This window comes from Eleutherodactylus coqui, chromosome 9 (assembly GCF_035609145.1).
Source record: "Eleutherodactylus coqui strain aEleCoq1 chromosome 9, aEleCoq1.hap1, whole genome shotgun sequence".
In the NCBI taxonomy this organism is placed as follows: Eukaryota; Metazoa; Chordata; class Amphibia; order Anura; family Eleutherodactylidae; genus Eleutherodactylus; species Eleutherodactylus coqui.
The window spans coordinates 26,191,156-26,208,294 of record NC_089845.1 but is presented as its reverse complement, the minus strand read 5'-3'; the positions used below and the strand labels follow the sequence as shown (position 1 = coordinate 26,208,294).

Below are 17,139 nucleotides of genomic sequence, written 5' to 3'. Positions count from 1 at the left end.
AATTACATGCAGCTAATATGCAAAAGCAATGAGCCAACATGTCTCCTCAGCGAGCTGCTGAAGATCGTAAATCATTGTTTGCAATGTGCTGGAAAATTGAAATAGCTTACTATTTGCACAGAAATATTCGGACCAACTCTTATTCCATACAATGTATATTAGAAAGTGGCGCATCGCGCCCCCAAAACACTGGTTATATCTCTTCAGAATGTTCACAGGTTTAAAGGTTTAGCATTGCTATTTTGTACATTTACTGACATTTTCTTATTCATAGCTGTTTGCACTGTTCAGCAAAATTGCAAATAATGGCAATAGCTTACTATTTGTACAGAAATATTTTGACCAACTCCAATCCCTTTCACTATATATTACATTAGTAAGGGGTGCATTGTGCCTCCAGAAACACTGATACTATAAATAATACTAATAACTAGTGTAACTATGTAGTTGGGTTAGACGGTGATAACATTGTGATTTTCTTATTATCAGCATATATACACATCTTTTTCTTATATTTTGGGTATTTTAGGGGGACTTTGTTGTGTTTTAAAGGAAAGCTACAGGCCTGAATCTCCTGCATATGCAATCAATGCAATGTTATATGTTTCTGCCTGTCAAAATCACAAGAGTGCTGTATCAGTTTATAGAACCTGGTAGAACATGCAGAAAAAAATCAATAGATGCATTATTTATTTCTTTGAAACTGTCATTTGGCCTGCACTTTATGAATAAGATAGAATGAAACCACACAGCTGTCGGCAATCACATTAATCTGTCTAAGGCTTGGAGCAATGTAGTCCTTAGGATCAAAATTAGTTTTACTTGTACTAAATTCCATATTTTATGTATCAGTTCACGCAGGCAGGCATAACATCTATCATGCATTACATCTGTACAGTTATTTAACCGCTTCATTCAGGTAACACTGCATAATAAAATACTACTGTTCAGTATACAGAAGCTACAGTATATTGACATGATTCTCTCCAATCATAAGCCAATAAAATCCAGGCACTAAGGAAATTACCAATAAAGGGGTTTTCTCATTACGGATTTTGATGGTACAGTTGATGCGGTACACTGCAGGGAAACAGCAGATTAAAAATGTTATTATCAGAATGGTTCTTTATCAGAGGCTTCATATAAAAACTACAATTGCAAGAAAAAGTAACTGAACCCATTGTAATTACCTGGATTTTGATTACTAATAAAATGTGCTTTGGTTCTTATCTAAGTCACAATTATAGACAAATGCAATGCAACTAACCAATAACACAAAAAAGCAGTTGTGCTGTTCATGGATTTTATTGTGCACAATGATTAAACATACACAGTGCAGGAAGAAAACGTAAACTGAAGTTTTCATGTGGCTACAAATACGATTTACACAATTTTGAGGGGGAATTTTGGACCAAGAATTTCACCCGATAAATGTATTTTGCTTTATCAATATTTCTGGTATGCCTTGTATGCACTGAGCTCTTCAGGTCATGCCTCAGCATCTGGAAAGGGTTAAGGTCAGGACTCTGCCATTCGAAAACACAAATAATCTTTTTAACCTATTTTTTGTTGATTTACTTGTGTGCTTTGGGTTATTGGTAGTGATGAGCGAATATACTCGTCTCGAGTAATTACTCGATCGAGCACCGCGATTTTCAAGTACTTCCGTACTCGGGTGAAAAGATTCGGGGGGTGCTGGGGGGCGGGGGGAGGCGTGGTGGAGGGGGGTAGCAGCGGGGAACAGGGGGGAGCCCTCTCTCTCTCCCTCTCCCCCACACTCCCCGCTGCAACCCCCCACTCACCCACGGCGCCCCCTGAATTGTTTCGCCCGAGTACGGAAGTACTCGAAAATCGCAGCGCTCAGGCGAAAAAGGGGTGTGGCCGAGTAGGTTCGCTCATCTCTAGTTATTGGCTTGTTGCATCCCCCATGTCTCTTTGGCTTGAGGTAATGGACTTTTGCCCTACAATATCTTGTAAAAATTTTTGATATACCTAAAATGTACTGTTTCCTCAATGATCATAAGCTGTCCAGGCCCTGAGACAGCAAAGCAGCCCCAAACCATAATGTTTTAGAGTTGGCATGAGGTTTTTGGTGTTGGTGTACAGTGTTTTTTTTTCTTCGAAATGTAGCGTTTGTTTAAAAATGTTCCATTTTTGTCCCATGTGTTAATAGAACATTTTCCCCGAAGCATTATGGAGCATCCACTTGAGGTGGGCTGTAATGTTTTTTGGACAGCAGCAACTTCTTTTGTGATGTCCTTCCATGGATATCATTCTTGTTCAGGGTTTTTCTAATAGGAGACACATCAACAGAGATTTTTGCAGTTTGTAAAGTCCTCCTTTAGTCCGTACCATCATCTCTTAGCTCACTTACTATTTAGATCATCTATTCTTATTAATGTAACCCTATAACAAGCCATTATAGATAATTCGGAGGTAATTGCTCTGAAAAAATAGTATAATTTCAATGTTACCAAAACCTGGAAACATCTATTCCTGACTTACAGTTGCAAGTAGTAAGTGTATCCTTTCAAATTACCTAGATCTTTGCATTTACTAATGTACAATTGAAGTGAGCGGTGCCCTTAGGCTTTGTACCTGAGGCAAATAGCAAAATGCTTTCCACTCCTACCCCGCAGAAAAAAATAACATTGTACACTTATTGTCAAAAAAAAAAATCAAGCTGCTAGAAAGAGATTTTGGAATTGAACACAACTATATATATATATATATATATATATATATATATATATATATATATATATATATATATATATATATGAATGTGGCATTGATAAAATTAAGTGATTATTATATTATAGCAAAAGGATAATTTCTTGTGGAAAGCCGAACACCTGAAGGTAAGTTCTAGTACCCTGCTAGGCTTGGATGCAGGATGTGATATGGGCAGGCATGGAGGCATACAGGTTCCATATGTTATTCTGCACATATCATTCCTCAATTTCTGTAACAGAGCCTCTAGATTGTACAAACTCATAGTCCGTCAAAGTTGGCATCCCCAATGGCCCCACACATGTTTTTTTGGAGATAAATCTGGCGACCATGAAGGCCATGGAAGTGGGGCAGTGTTGTGGAGGCATTCCTGTGACATCTTTACTGTGTGCGACCAAGCGTTATCTTTCTGGAAAATGGCTTTTAGAAGCCCTGCCATAAGAGGTCTCACACGTGGCTGCGGGATGTCCTGAACATATTGCTGAGTTCAGACTATCACATCATTGGGGGGCAGTGTGCCACTCCACAGCAAAGTCAGGATTAAGGGGCTCACCCCTAGGTCTCCAGGCATTAACAAGGCCACTGTCAGTGCCCAAACTAAACCTAGATTTGTTGCTGAAGACAACCTGTTTTCTCCCCATTGCAGCCCAGTTTAGTCATTCATGCCACCACTGAAAACAGAGGAGATGATGGGTGTCAAAGGCAATATACATAATGGACACCATGAAACCAAATGTCCTTCAGCCAAGCACCTGGAAATGATTTCAACAGACAGGGGTTTGTAATGATTGTGTCATCTATTGCTGGATGGCGGACAATGAAACGGTTGGATTTAGATGCTTGTCAGATAATCCTCTCTACTTTTGGTCTGTTGAGAACATCCTGAGCCCGGTCACCTTGTGTGCATAACCTCATGCATCCACTGCTCCCAATACATTTTAACAGTCTGTGGCAGGCAATTCAAAGAAACAACCATCCAGTTTTTTTGCATTACAATCATGTTCTCCCTCTCAAACTCTGTTAACCGGGGCAAAATCTCTTCAATTGCATCATAGAGGCATGTATAATGGTCAACAAGCTCTATACAAGCGGTAAAGTGGTCCACTCCACACAAGTAGCCTCTGTGTGCCTTTTTATAGGCCAATGGTAGAACTACATTTAGGGCCTTAGGTGGCATAACTGTTAATTTAATCATGCCACAACTCTAAATATTTGAGGACACCTGCCTAAATTGTGACTGAATGCATAATTTAGCAGTCATATATAGATGGGACACGAGTAGCTACAGTCTTGAATTTTCTCTATTTGTAGATAATTTGTCTACTGTCACTCTCACATGCAGTTCCATGTTTTGGACCTACTCCTGGTTTTGGCTTAAAAGTACTGATGCAAAATACTGAGTGCTCCCTGTGGTGGAACACTTTTTTAAGTCACAGAAACAACTTGGAAGACATGAAAGTTATTATAATGAAAGGCAATTCTAAATCACAAAGCCATGGAAGAATTTGGGAATACAAATTTATAACAACTTTTGACATGGATTTATGTGTGACTGGGAAGTATAAGACATCTGTAACACAGATAGCACTGCTGACCTGATGATCTCTTAACACTAATTCAAGGACCATAAAACCTTTACATCTATGTTTCTGTTGTAGTATTCTTTTAAGTGCAAATTAATCCCACCATGTCTGTGCCTTGTCATAAGTATGTGTATATATATGCATGCCTCTTTGGATGTATTTCATTATGCTTTGATGAAGGACCCTGTGAGGTCTGAAAGCTCGCATTAATATCATGTATTTTATTAGCCATTAAAAGGTATAATATCTACACGATTACTTGGTTTCTCTTGCTCAGAACAATCACACTTTGACAAAAATAATGCATGTGGAAAAGGACTCATATACTCCTAGGTCTTTAGCAGTGCTTTCGCAAGCCTTTTTAGCTTCATACATCTCTATCACATGCCTTCTGACATTTTTTTTATCAAGCATGGTTCATACCATTCAAGTCTTTGCAATAAAGACTCCAGATAGGTTCACTTTTTCTTTTGCACTGTAGATGTTTACTCAGAGAACACAAGAAGAGCATGAACAGTATAACTGTGTTATTAGTTTAGATACATTGTGTTTCTCTATAATTATGGCTTAGATAACAAGAAGACTGCATTTTATTAATAATCAGTATAGTAAACTGGGTAATTCCAAAGAATTCACTTACTTTTTCTACCTGCACTGTAGATATTTAATCAATCTCCTCAATAAAATACATGAACAGCACAAGCATTTTTGTGTTAGTAGTTTATTTGGATTCTACTTGCCTATAATTGTGATCTAGATAAAAATATAATTAAATTTTATTAGTAACTACTAGCTTACCCGTCGCGCGTTGCTGCGAAGACAGACAGATATACATACTTTCGTTTTTATATATATAGATAACAACCAATCACAGCGTAGCTTTCATGTTACCTCAGCGGTATAATATATAACAACCAATCGCAGCGCAGCTTACATGTTACCTCAGTTTTATGATATATAACACCCAATCACAGAGCAACTTTCATGTTACCTCAGCAGTATAATATATAACAACCAATCACAGAGCAGCTTTCATGTTACCTCAGCAGAATAATATATAGCAATCAATCACAGCACAGCTTTCATGTTACCTCAGCGGTATGATATATAACAACCAATCACAGCGCAGCTTTAATTTTTCCTCAGCAGTATAATATACAACAACCAATCACAGCGCAGCTTTCATCTTACCTCAGCGGTATGATATATAACAACCAATCACAGCACAGCTTTCATGTTACCTCAGCGGTATGATATATAACAACCAATCACAGCGCAGCTTTAATTTTACCTCAGCAGTATAAGAAATAGCAACCAATCACAGCACAGCATTCATTTTACCTCAGCGGTATAATATATAGCAACCACTCACGGCACAGCTTTCATGCAACCCCAGTAGTATAAAAAGTAGCAACCAATCACAGCACAGCCTTCATGTTACCGCAGCAGTATAAGGAATAGCAACCAATTTAGAGTGAAGCTTTCATGTTACCTTAGCACTATAGGAAATAGCAATGAAGCACAGCACAGGTTTCAGTATGCCTCAGCAGTATAAGAAATAGCAACCAATCACAGCACAGCTTTCATATTACCTCAACAGTATAAGGAATAGCAATCAATCACAGCACAGCTTTTATTTTACCTTAGCAGTATAAGAAATAGCAACCAATCACAGCGCAGCTTTCATGTTACCTCAGCGGTATAAGAAATAGCAATCAATCACAGCGAAGCTTTCATGTTACCTTAGCAGTATAAGAAATAGCAACCAATCACAGCGCAGCTTTCATGTTAACTTAGCAATATAAGAAATAGCAACCAATGAAAGCACAGCTTTCACGTAACCTCATTAGTATAAGTAGCAACCAATCACAGAGCAGCTTTCATGTTACCTCAGCAGTATAAAAAAATTGCAACCAATCACAGCTCAGCTTTCATTATACCTCAGCCGTATAAGAAATAACAACCAATCACAGCACAGCTTTCATTTTACCTCAGCATTCTCAATATCCAGCAATTGTCTTGCGAAACGTTCGTCGGATGCATCATTTTGTAGTTGAACACTCATCCCGTTGCTCGTAATGCCTTTTTCTTTCATGCTTGAGATGGAAATCGAATGATCTACGTCTGGGGGGCATAACTGTCAACGATGCTCGCACGCGCCCCACCTATCGTAGGATAGTTGTACTATGCCAGTAATCTTCCCAAGAGTGTACTCAACAACTTCCCAAAGTTTCGTGGCGATTGGATGAATGGTGTAGTAATGCATAAAGGACAGACAGACAGACAGACAGTCAGACAGACATTTTTATATACATAGATTAATGCAGAAATCCAGGTAATTCCAGATGGTTTACTTCCATTTCCTTCCAACCGTACCTTTATCTCCTTGTAAAGCTCAAGGTATAACAAATATAGGTGAACCGTGGATGAGAAACACCTTTATTTCATTTCCACAACGTATGTCTCACTTTAATGTTACAAGAAATGATTTGTTCAAATAGTTTTAGGTCAGGCATGCATTCTCAAAATATTCCATCTCTACAAGTTTGTCTACTTCATTGCTTAAATTCTTGCTAAATTCTCTTCTTTTATGTAGCTTGTATTACTAAACACTATGGGGCTTCTTTACTAGTACTGTTTAAAATTTAGACATCGCAAACTTAGACTAGGCAGTCTTAAAACGCACCTGCGTATCACTGAATGATAAATCTTTCAGAATTTACAACTGCTAGTATAAGTTTACACCATCTATTAGTTGGCTTAGTTATGCTAAAAACTCACCCAACATTTTGGCACAATTGAGGCCAACACCCTTTTTCAGACAATTCTGAAAAACTGTCCGAAAGTGTCTAAAAACATATGATAAATATTGCATAAAGATTAGAGATGAGCGAGCACCAAAATGCTCGGGTGCTCGTTACTCGAGTCGAACTTCCTGCGATGCTCGAGGGTTCGTTTCGAGTAACGAACCCCATTGAAGTCAATGGGCGACTCGAGTATTTTTGTATATCGCCGATGCTCGCTTAGGTTTTCATTTGTGAAAACCTGGGAAATTCAAGAAAGTGATGGGAACGACACAGAAACGGATAGGGCAGGGAGGGGCTACATGTTGGGCTGCATCTGAAGTTCCCAGGTCCCAATATTAAGCCACAATAGTGGCAAGAGTGAGACCCCCCTCCCCGCACTGTCAGCATAAAGATCGTTCTCCTCTGCCACAGCTGTAACAGCTGTGGCAGAGAAGAATGATGTTAGCCCATTGAATTCAATGGAGCCGGCAATACAGCCAGCTCCATAGAAAGCAATGGGCTGCCGGCGATCGCGGGATGAATTGTCGGGAAGGGCTTAAATATATAAGCCCTGCCCTGCAATTCATCCAGAAATGTGTAAAAATAAAAAAAATATATACTCACCTTGTCCCGGCAGAACGATGTTAGCCCATTGAATTCAATGGAGCCGGCAATACAGCTGGCTCCATTGAAAGCAATGGGCTGCCAGTGATCGCGGGATGAATTGTCGGGAAGGGCCTAAATATATAAGCCCTTCCCTGCAATTCATCCAGAAATGTGTAAAAATAAAAAATATATATATACTCACCTGGTCCTGGCAGACGGAGTTCAGCGCGGCCGGCGGCAGTCCTCCTGAACTGCTCTGAACAGCTGTGAGTAGTATTCAGCAGCCGGGGATTTAAAATCCCCGCCTGCTGAATGAGCTGCCTCTGATTGGTCACAGCCTGACCAATCAGAGGCAGATCTCACTCACACACGAATTTATGAATGGGTGAGTGACTGCTGCCTCTCATTGGCTCAGCGGGATGTCTTCCAGAGCAGTACAGCCTTCAATCAGAATGTCTCAAGTCAGACAGTGGATTGGAAAGGGTTAAAAGCATTCAAATGTATCAGTCATATAGAGTATCTAGATTGAAAAATATGTCAAATATTTGTAGGAAATGTAGTATACAGGGTTATTCAGAAAGAAGGGTCAGATTCGGGGATTTAATTACAAAGTACAAAAGGTATACAAAAAGAGGAATGTTCATGGGATTTTATGACATGCCAACAAATTCCCAAATCTGCTCCTTCATTTTGAATTACCCTAAATATATCTGAAGGTATTTATGTAAACATCTGGTGGAAATGTGGGCTTATATTTACCTCAAAAGAAAGTATTTTCTTATTAATTTCATGTACTTATGGTAAGAATACTCTGCCAAAACCAACAATGACAAAGTTCTCCATAGATATGTCATCTTTATCAAACTACAATATCTCATGCTTTATTACTAGACATCATATAGCACCACACTGGTGAATTTCTACATCTAGTACATTTAACCAGTTGTAAACTATTGATAGCCTTTCTTCAGGATGTGTCATCTATAGTACATTGGTGGGGGTCCGTTGCCTTGGACCTTTGTTAACCATCGTTTTGCTGGGCTGTATTTTCATAAATTGAGCTACAGTGTACAGGAAGCAAGCTGCTTTGTTCGCACTACAGTGGCCAGGCATGATATTACAAGAAAAGTTCTCTTCAATAAGGATTTGGCTTGCAATTCCAAGCCTGGCCACTGCAGTGGAACGTAGTAGTTTCCTGCTTATTGGTGGGTTGTCTATCTCAACTAAAGGACTCTTTTCAACTATGTATGGCAGCCTTTCATCAAGCTACTGCTACATTCAGCTTTAACCAGGCTATACACACAGCTTTACTTCTCAGAATGAACAAAACATATACTATACAACCAGAATGAGGGTAGAATTAGTTTTTGATGTCTTACATCTCTGCTACAGTGGAAGGCCATTCCTTTGACCATTACTGGTGCTATTATCACTTTTTGTTGCTCACATATCTTATGCCTCTAAAACAGGGGTTTAACACATTCCTGATGAACTCTCAGATTCTACACTAAATCACACTGCCCACTATGTGTAACATAAGCAGTAGAGTTCAAAAACACACGAAATCTACACCTTTGTCTTTCTTTATGCATCCAAGGTTGAAAACAAATATGTAAAGATCAATCAAATATCTCATGCCGGATACCAACACTCACCATACCAGTACATATATAAGCCTTCCTTCCACATTAGGTATCTGCGCCTCTTGGTATCTGAGGCATAGTAGATCGCACCTCCGTATTACAGTCATTTCCTACATTTGCTAGTTTTTGTGTGTGGATACTGCATATGGGCTTAGTTACACGGGCGCATTGGAGCCCGTGTTACTGCAGGTAGCAGACGGCCGCACTCTAGGACAGACGTCTCTCTACAGCGCCGGAAGAAAGAACATGTGTCCGGCTTCATTGCCGGTCATGTGTTCTTTCTTCAGCGCTGTGGGGAGTCGTCCGTCTTGAAATACGGCTGTCTTCTTCCTGCAGTAAGTGCTCAGTCAAATGGGCGCATCGGCGCCTGTGTCCGGGTGCCAATGCGCCCGTGTGACTAAGCCCTATATGTGCACTTAGCATTCCAACAAGGGGAGAGCTGCCTTTATTTATTTTTTTGTTATCATATTTAAGACTGTTTGGTAAGATTAAACCTTTTAGGTAGCCCCATAAGGTCCAAGACTTCTACACTGGCCTGAGATTTTGTGCATAACAGAATTGAGGGAAAAGCACATGCACAATTGATACAGACAACCATCTTTCCAAATCTGGGCCTTTCCATAGCGCTCAAAGCTAAGCTTTAGGAGTTAACACGAATGGGTAGAGGAAATACATGTCACCATTACACACTAAATGGGAAACCATTGGGTAACACTGACATGGAAAATGACTTGGGGATTTTAGTTTACTGTAAGCTTAACCGCAGCAACCAGTGTCAGGAGGCTGCTGCCAAGGCAAATAGAATCATGGGGTGCATCAGAAGAGGTCTACAGGAACAAGATGAGAACATTGTTTTTCCTCTTTACAAGTCACTGGTCAGATCACACATGGAATATTGTGGGCAGTTTTGGGCACTGGTACTTAAGAAGGACATATCAGACCTTGAGTGGGTTCAAAGGCGGGCGACTAAAGCAATAAATGGAATGGGAGGATTACAATACCCAGAGAGCAATTTTGATAACCCTTCTGTTATTTAGTTTATTTAATTTAGAAAAAAAGACGACTGAGGGACGACCTAATAACGATGTGTAAATAAAAGGCCTCCCTCACGCAGGCGTTTTTGTACAGTATTCAGCACTGCTTTTTCTACACAGCACTTAATGCTGTACAACGCTTTCATTCATTTCAATGGGGCTGTTCACAGATGGCTGAAAATGCAGCATCTTCAACGCTGTGCTTTGACAGCATTGCATGTTCTATTTTTGTCCGTTTTCAGCCCAGAGTTGCCTATTGAAATGAATGGGCAGTGGTTTCAGCGCTGTAGAAAATGTGGTCCAACTTGATACCGTGCTTTTGGCAGTGCTAACCGCCGTAGCCACACTGCCTGAGTAAAAAAAAAAACAATACTCACCTTGCAGGTGATGTCGCTGTCCCCGGCGGCACTCTCAGGACTTGTCAGCCTTCAGAGGAACTTTTGATGGTAACAGAGATTCTAATTCCCTGCCCCCAGAGAGAAATTACTCTTATTGGTTGAGTCGGCTCAGTGACAGCCGGCTGAGCCAATCAGAGCCAGCACTGGATGCGTCCAATCACAGCCATTCATTCATTTACGGGCTGTGATTGGACGTATCCAGCACTGGCTCTGATTGGCTCAGCCGGCTGTCACTCAGCCGACTCAGCCAATCACAGCAGTCTGCCGGCTTCACAAGGTCCTGACAGTGGTGCTGGGGACAGCGGCTTCACCTGCTAGGTGAGTACTGATTTTTTTTTTTATCAGCAGCCCTGGCTGCATTTTCAGCTGTGCTGAAAACGCTGGTATGACACATGCCAGTGCTGCTGAAACCGTGCGGAATCTGCAGTAAATGCAGCGTTGAAAAACATTGCGCTTCTGCAAACGCCTGTGTGAGGAAGGCCTAACAGGGACAATACAGAGATCTCTCCCATGATCTATTATACCTAGGACTGTAACAAGGGGGTGCTCTAATAACTATGTAAGATATATCAGGGATTAGTACAGAGATCTCTCCCATGATCTATTATACCTAGGACTGTAACAAGGGGGTGCTCTAATAACTATGTAAGATATATCAGGGATTAGTACAGAGATCTCTCCCATGATCTATTATACCTAGGACTGTAACAAGGGGGTGCTCTAATAACTATGTAAGATATATCAGGGATTAGTACAGAGATCTCTCCATCATCTATTTATACCCAGGACTGTAACAAGGGGGCATCCTCTGCGTCTAAAGGAAAGAAGGTTTTTACACCAACATAGTAAGAGCAGTGAGATTATGGTACCTGTTATCTGTCTGAGGATGTGATGATGTGATGTGATGATGGCAAACTCACGAAAAGAATCCAAGCATTTATAATCACTTATCACCTCAGAAAAGTTGTTGATCCAGGGATTATTCTGATTGCTAGATTGAAGTCAGTAAGGAATTTTTTTCTTTAAATGGGGAAAATTGGTTTCTACCTTATTGTTTTTTCCCTTCCTCTGGATCAGCATTGTGGGGGCTGGGGGGAGGATAATAGGCTGACCTGGATGGACATATGTCTTTCTTTTGGTTTTACATACTATGTTACTATGTCATTGGTAGCAAATCAGTTACTTCAATCACCTGGAACTTTATGGACAGTTGTAGGTAATAGACACTCACAGAGGTCCTCTGGTAATAGTCTCAGTAGTCAGCTTTTGGCTTACAGCATCGAACTCAGCAGATGACAATCACTCATGGGATATCTTCTTAGCAGCCTTGGTAACTCATGGCACATTTTCCACTTAGGCCACATGTATTCATGTTGGAACACTGCTGGTTCCACACCCTGCAAAGCTGCTGCATCACTCTTCCTTTGGAATAGCTGAGACTGTTACGAGCCTTGTGCAGTACTCTTCGATGTCGCTGGCCACCGCCACTCTAACCCCTTAGTGAGCAGTCAATTGCCTTTTTACGTCCTAGCTTGCTGGGCCTAAATCCCTGAGGATGTAGAAACATGTCTCCTATGGGAATTAAGGCCTTGCAAGCTGAGGACGTGACAACTCCATGCTGCCGGCTCCCAGAGGTAGCCGACAACCTGAAGCTGTCATTTTGGACCCCTCCCCCAGTCACATGATCGCTGGAATCAAGCGGACCTTCCAGGAAGGTGACTTCACCCCGACAGGCGATGAGCCGACTACCCCCTGTCCGCTCTGTGCTTCCAGGTCCCTCACAGACGAGCAGCAGGTCTACATAGACCTCAGGCCCCACGGGCCTCAATAGACCTAAGCTCCACAGGCTTCAAGGGCCCTGAGCTTGTGAGGGAGGGGAAATTTAAACTGTGTAGCTGCACCCTTGCAGGTGCAGGTTACCTAAACCAAACACAGTGACTGTGCTCAGAGGCCCCCCACAGGCCACTCTTGCTACTGCACTGTCACAACTAGTATTCTTATTATTAAGATTACAGTATAATTATTATCTTCCACAAAAAAAGAAAAAAAATTGCCATGGCATTTGCTACTGTGCTTTTAGCCTCTCCTGCCGTACACCTCAATAAAATGTGGATACAGACAGGCGAGAATGATGTAGGCCAGATAGATTTGTGCTTCAGCTTCCTGCATAGCTATATGATCAGCAGCTTCTTTACAAAGTAAGACTATGAGGGGTGTGTAGCACTAAACCAGCACTCAGCCCCTTCATTTTTAGCTTCAGTGCAGTCCAAGAGTTTGGAACTCCACTGATCATAAAGTAATCCAATATCCTTCTGATATGTCATCACTTTACTTGATGCAGAAACCCTTTCAAGAGATTCTTTATCCTGAGAACTTCTGTGGAAATTATTGGAGCTCATTATATCAAGTAAAAATAGCTTTTCAAAATAAACTACTAAAGCATTTAGGACTGCAATGGAAAAAAGACAGCTAATCAAAATGATTTAGATGAGGTAAAAAAAGTGCGAGATATGCCCTCTGGCGCCGTGTTACTAATGTGACTTCCACATGCAGCAAACTATAAATTAATGCTTGATGCATTAAATACAGTTTCAACAAACTTTAATTGGCACTTAACACAACAAAAGCCACCAAAAACATCAAGTCACTGCGTCTATCTGGGAATAATCTGTTGTGGACCAGGGCAGGAAGGACAGGATGGTTGTGAAACAATTTAAGTTGTGGGAAAACCTCTTATAGTGTTCTCCGATTAATTTACATATAACTATTTCCATAGTTATTTTTTATAAAACAAGCAAGTCCGTATGGCCCACCATAAGAGATGATTCTGCTCAGACACAATGACGGGCCGAATCATTATACCATTTTAGACACAAAGATTATCGCTCAAAATTTACTCAAAAGTCATCTTTTGAGCAATAATCATTGTGTCTAAACACACGGCCATTGTACACTGTTCATGCACTGTTCGCTCATCGCTAACTTTCAGCTAGCTGAAAGACAACAATGAGTCTTATCAGGACCAAGCGCTGAGTTCTCAGCAGGATACTGCTGATACTATTATTTCAGCTGGTATCCCGCTCAGAAAACACAGCAGGAGTATGAAGAAGACAGCATTCCAGCTGTCTACTGTATACCCTGCTCGGAGCGCTCAGTGGGATATCAGCTGAGCGCTCTAAGAATGCAGCAGAAGTATACAGAAGATAGTGCTCCATCTGACTTCTGTATACCCCGCTCAGAGTCTCAGTGGGATACCAGCTGAACACTCCGAAAACACAGCAGTTTTCAGAGCACGTAAATGCACACAATGATTATTGCTCAAAAGATGGCCTTTGAGCGAATTTTGAGCAAAAATCGTTGTGTCTAAAGGGGCCCTAAAAGATCTGGCAGAGGACAACTCCATTTAGAGATCACTTTCGAGCCAATTACTTCTTACTAGCTACTATTATGTGTTTATCTACAAATAACCTATTTGGCCATCCACATTTTCTGCAGGGATGGAGCATGAGCTCTCCTAACCATTTCTTCCAGTGGGTCCATGGCACTCCTAGCCTAACACTGTTCTTGTGACATATGCTCTACATCAGCTCTGAACTCCCAAATACCTTCCACTTTGGTAAGACAAAATTATCTTGCTAGATATTGATAAGTAGCAAGCTATACTCTTGCCATGCCCCTCCTGAAAGACGAAACACCAAACTGTCTCAGCTGTTTAAGAAATATGGAGCAAGTTAGTACTACAGCTTCAACATATTGATAAATCCGCTATAATGTACCCAAATAAATCACTTTTTAACCACAATTATTTAATGCATGTATTTCTATATATAAAAGGGAAGTAATAGTACAAATCGTTATAAAACAAAGCATTCATCACACAGCATGATGTAGGGATGTGGTTCTAAAATGCTGGGGGCTTTAAGCCACAATTAAAAAAAAAAAAAAGAAAATAAAAATATATAAGATCTCTTTTTTTAAAAAATGTCTCCCACTCGGTGTGATCATTTCTCAAAGGGTTTTCAATTTTATTGCTGTGTGTTGCCAAAGGCAAATCCCTCCTGTTCTTCTCGCTGGAGTCTCTGAACATAAATATTCAACACCTACCCTCTTTACATAAATAAGTGTGCTACAGTATGTTAGGAAAATAATGTTTGGCTTTTTTTTGTACAATTTATTGCACTGTATATTATTACACTCCATGAATAAGATATAAATATGAGATGAAAACTTTTGTGTATATAATGATAGCTGTCTTTTTTTATGACCAACATTGGTCTCCAAATCATGTCTCTCAGCATGTTACAAAATTACAATTCTGAGCAAGTGGCTTCCTGGCTTTTGGTTGCTATGTAACAGGCAACTACAGGGTGGGCCACAGAAAAGTAGCCCACCTCCAATTCTGGTATCACACTTTTATTAAAGCTGTCTAAAAGAAAATCTGTATTTGTTGCCCATAACAACTGATTACAACTTTCATTTTACATAAACAGTATAAGAAATGAAAGTTGCCCTGTGATTGGTTGCTATCGGAAACAAAGACAGGATCTTCTTTAGACAGCTTTCATAAATGTGCCCCTATATGCTCTTCCTGTAACAGCATTATTATGGAAGGCTATGTTTGATGCAGATAAGTTGTGGAAATGCAAGAAACGTTTAGCAACAAGTACCCAGGTATCAAACCACATGCTAATTGTATTTAGAGCCTCATTCAAAAATGGTGCCAAACTGGGTCTGTCGCAAATATGAAGAAGCCAAAACCTCCATCAGCCCAGACGTCTAAAGTCATCCTTGATATTCAGCACCCCATTTCAAATAGCCCTCAAAAATCAACTCGGAGACTTGTCGCAGTAGGTTAGTGTATCACATACCACATAGGACATGTCAGTGAGTGCTAACATTTCTGAACTTGAAACCATACTGGATATCATGCGCAGAAGCTTAAAAGCTCAACAAAGCTAAGTGCATACAGTACATGGTTGCTAACTAGGATTGCTAGAGGACTTTTGAATCCATTGTTTTACTTTATAACAGACGAAGAGTGGTTTCATTTATCAGGTCACATGAATTCACAGAATACGAGGTACTTGTCTACTGAAAATCCCGATCGGGCTAGCAAAACCCCACTGCATAACCAGAAGATTGATGGCAGTGCACAGCGTCACATATAGTGAGGCCTGTTTTCTTTGAATCAAATGTGGATATCATAATTTATCTGGAACAGTTTTATAACCAATATGTCATCTTGCTTTATCTAATAAGATGAGGCAACATCCACAGCTCCCATAACTCACTGGCATGGGTTGATGAACTGTTTACAGAGGAGTGAATTGTGAGCAAGGAGATATGACCATCACATTCCCCGGATTCGCCCACATGCAATTTTTATCTGTAGGGAAATTTAAGGCAGAAAGTGTACACCAGTAATCCACATACCATGATGAACTCAAGTAAAACATCACAAACACTATCTACAGCATCACTGTTGAAGAACTGCAGGCAATATCAGCCAACTACTTCCAGCATCTGTTGTAACATGTGGGTAAATCAATAAAACTTTGAGAAAAAAATCCTCTTGCTCATCATTCCTGTCTTACTTTCCCATGGCCCACCTTGTAGATGTATGAGACTTAAAGGGGCTCTGTCATAAAAAAAAATCAATACTAAGCTATTCCTCCCCCATCAGTCTTCTTACTGCATCTTTTCCTCACTGATCTTCTCCTGGCACCAGCAGTCCACTGGGCCACGTCATCTCCAGCCAGCTGATTCTTCATCTTCCAGCGACGTTACGTCCGTTCTTGGTAGTCTCCTTCCTGCAGGTCAATGTACGCTATGCATGTAGCATTCACTGCCTAGCTGGGAATGCTAACTACTATAAAGTGCTAATATTCAGACTGTGCATGAGCGCTGTCTCATGACAATAGTATGTGAACACTCAGGTCGACACAGCACTCATGTGCAGTCTCAGAAATAGCTCGGCATTCCCTGCTAGGTAGTGAATGCTACATTATTAGTGACATAACATACACTGACCTGCTGGAAGGAGAATGTCGAGAATGGACACTCCAAAACAGGAAGAAGAGGATCCGGTTGGCTGAAGGTGAGGTGACCTGGGGACTGCAGGAGGCAGGAGAAGATTGATGAGGTAAAGATGCCGTGAGAAGACAAACGGGGAGGAATAGGTGAGAATTTTTTTTTTAGCAATGACAAAGCTCTTTAGGATTATTGCATGCTACACTTTCTTTCCATTTTTACACTGATTAAGAACACAGAATTTAGCTAAAACTTAGGAATGTTATATGATTCCCTTTTTTGCAATGGTGTTTGTGTAATTGAAATGTTCCAGTTTCCAAGAAGTT

General features: G+C 40.6%; 1 protein-coding gene across 2 annotated transcripts in view; it reads right to left on the bottom strand.

Moving 5' to 3' along the window:
• The window catches only part of CDH12 (cadherin 12), a 327,902-nt gene that overhangs the window by 171,115 nt on the left and 139,648 nt on the right, over positions 1 to 17,139 (bottom strand). The window lies entirely within an intron of this gene.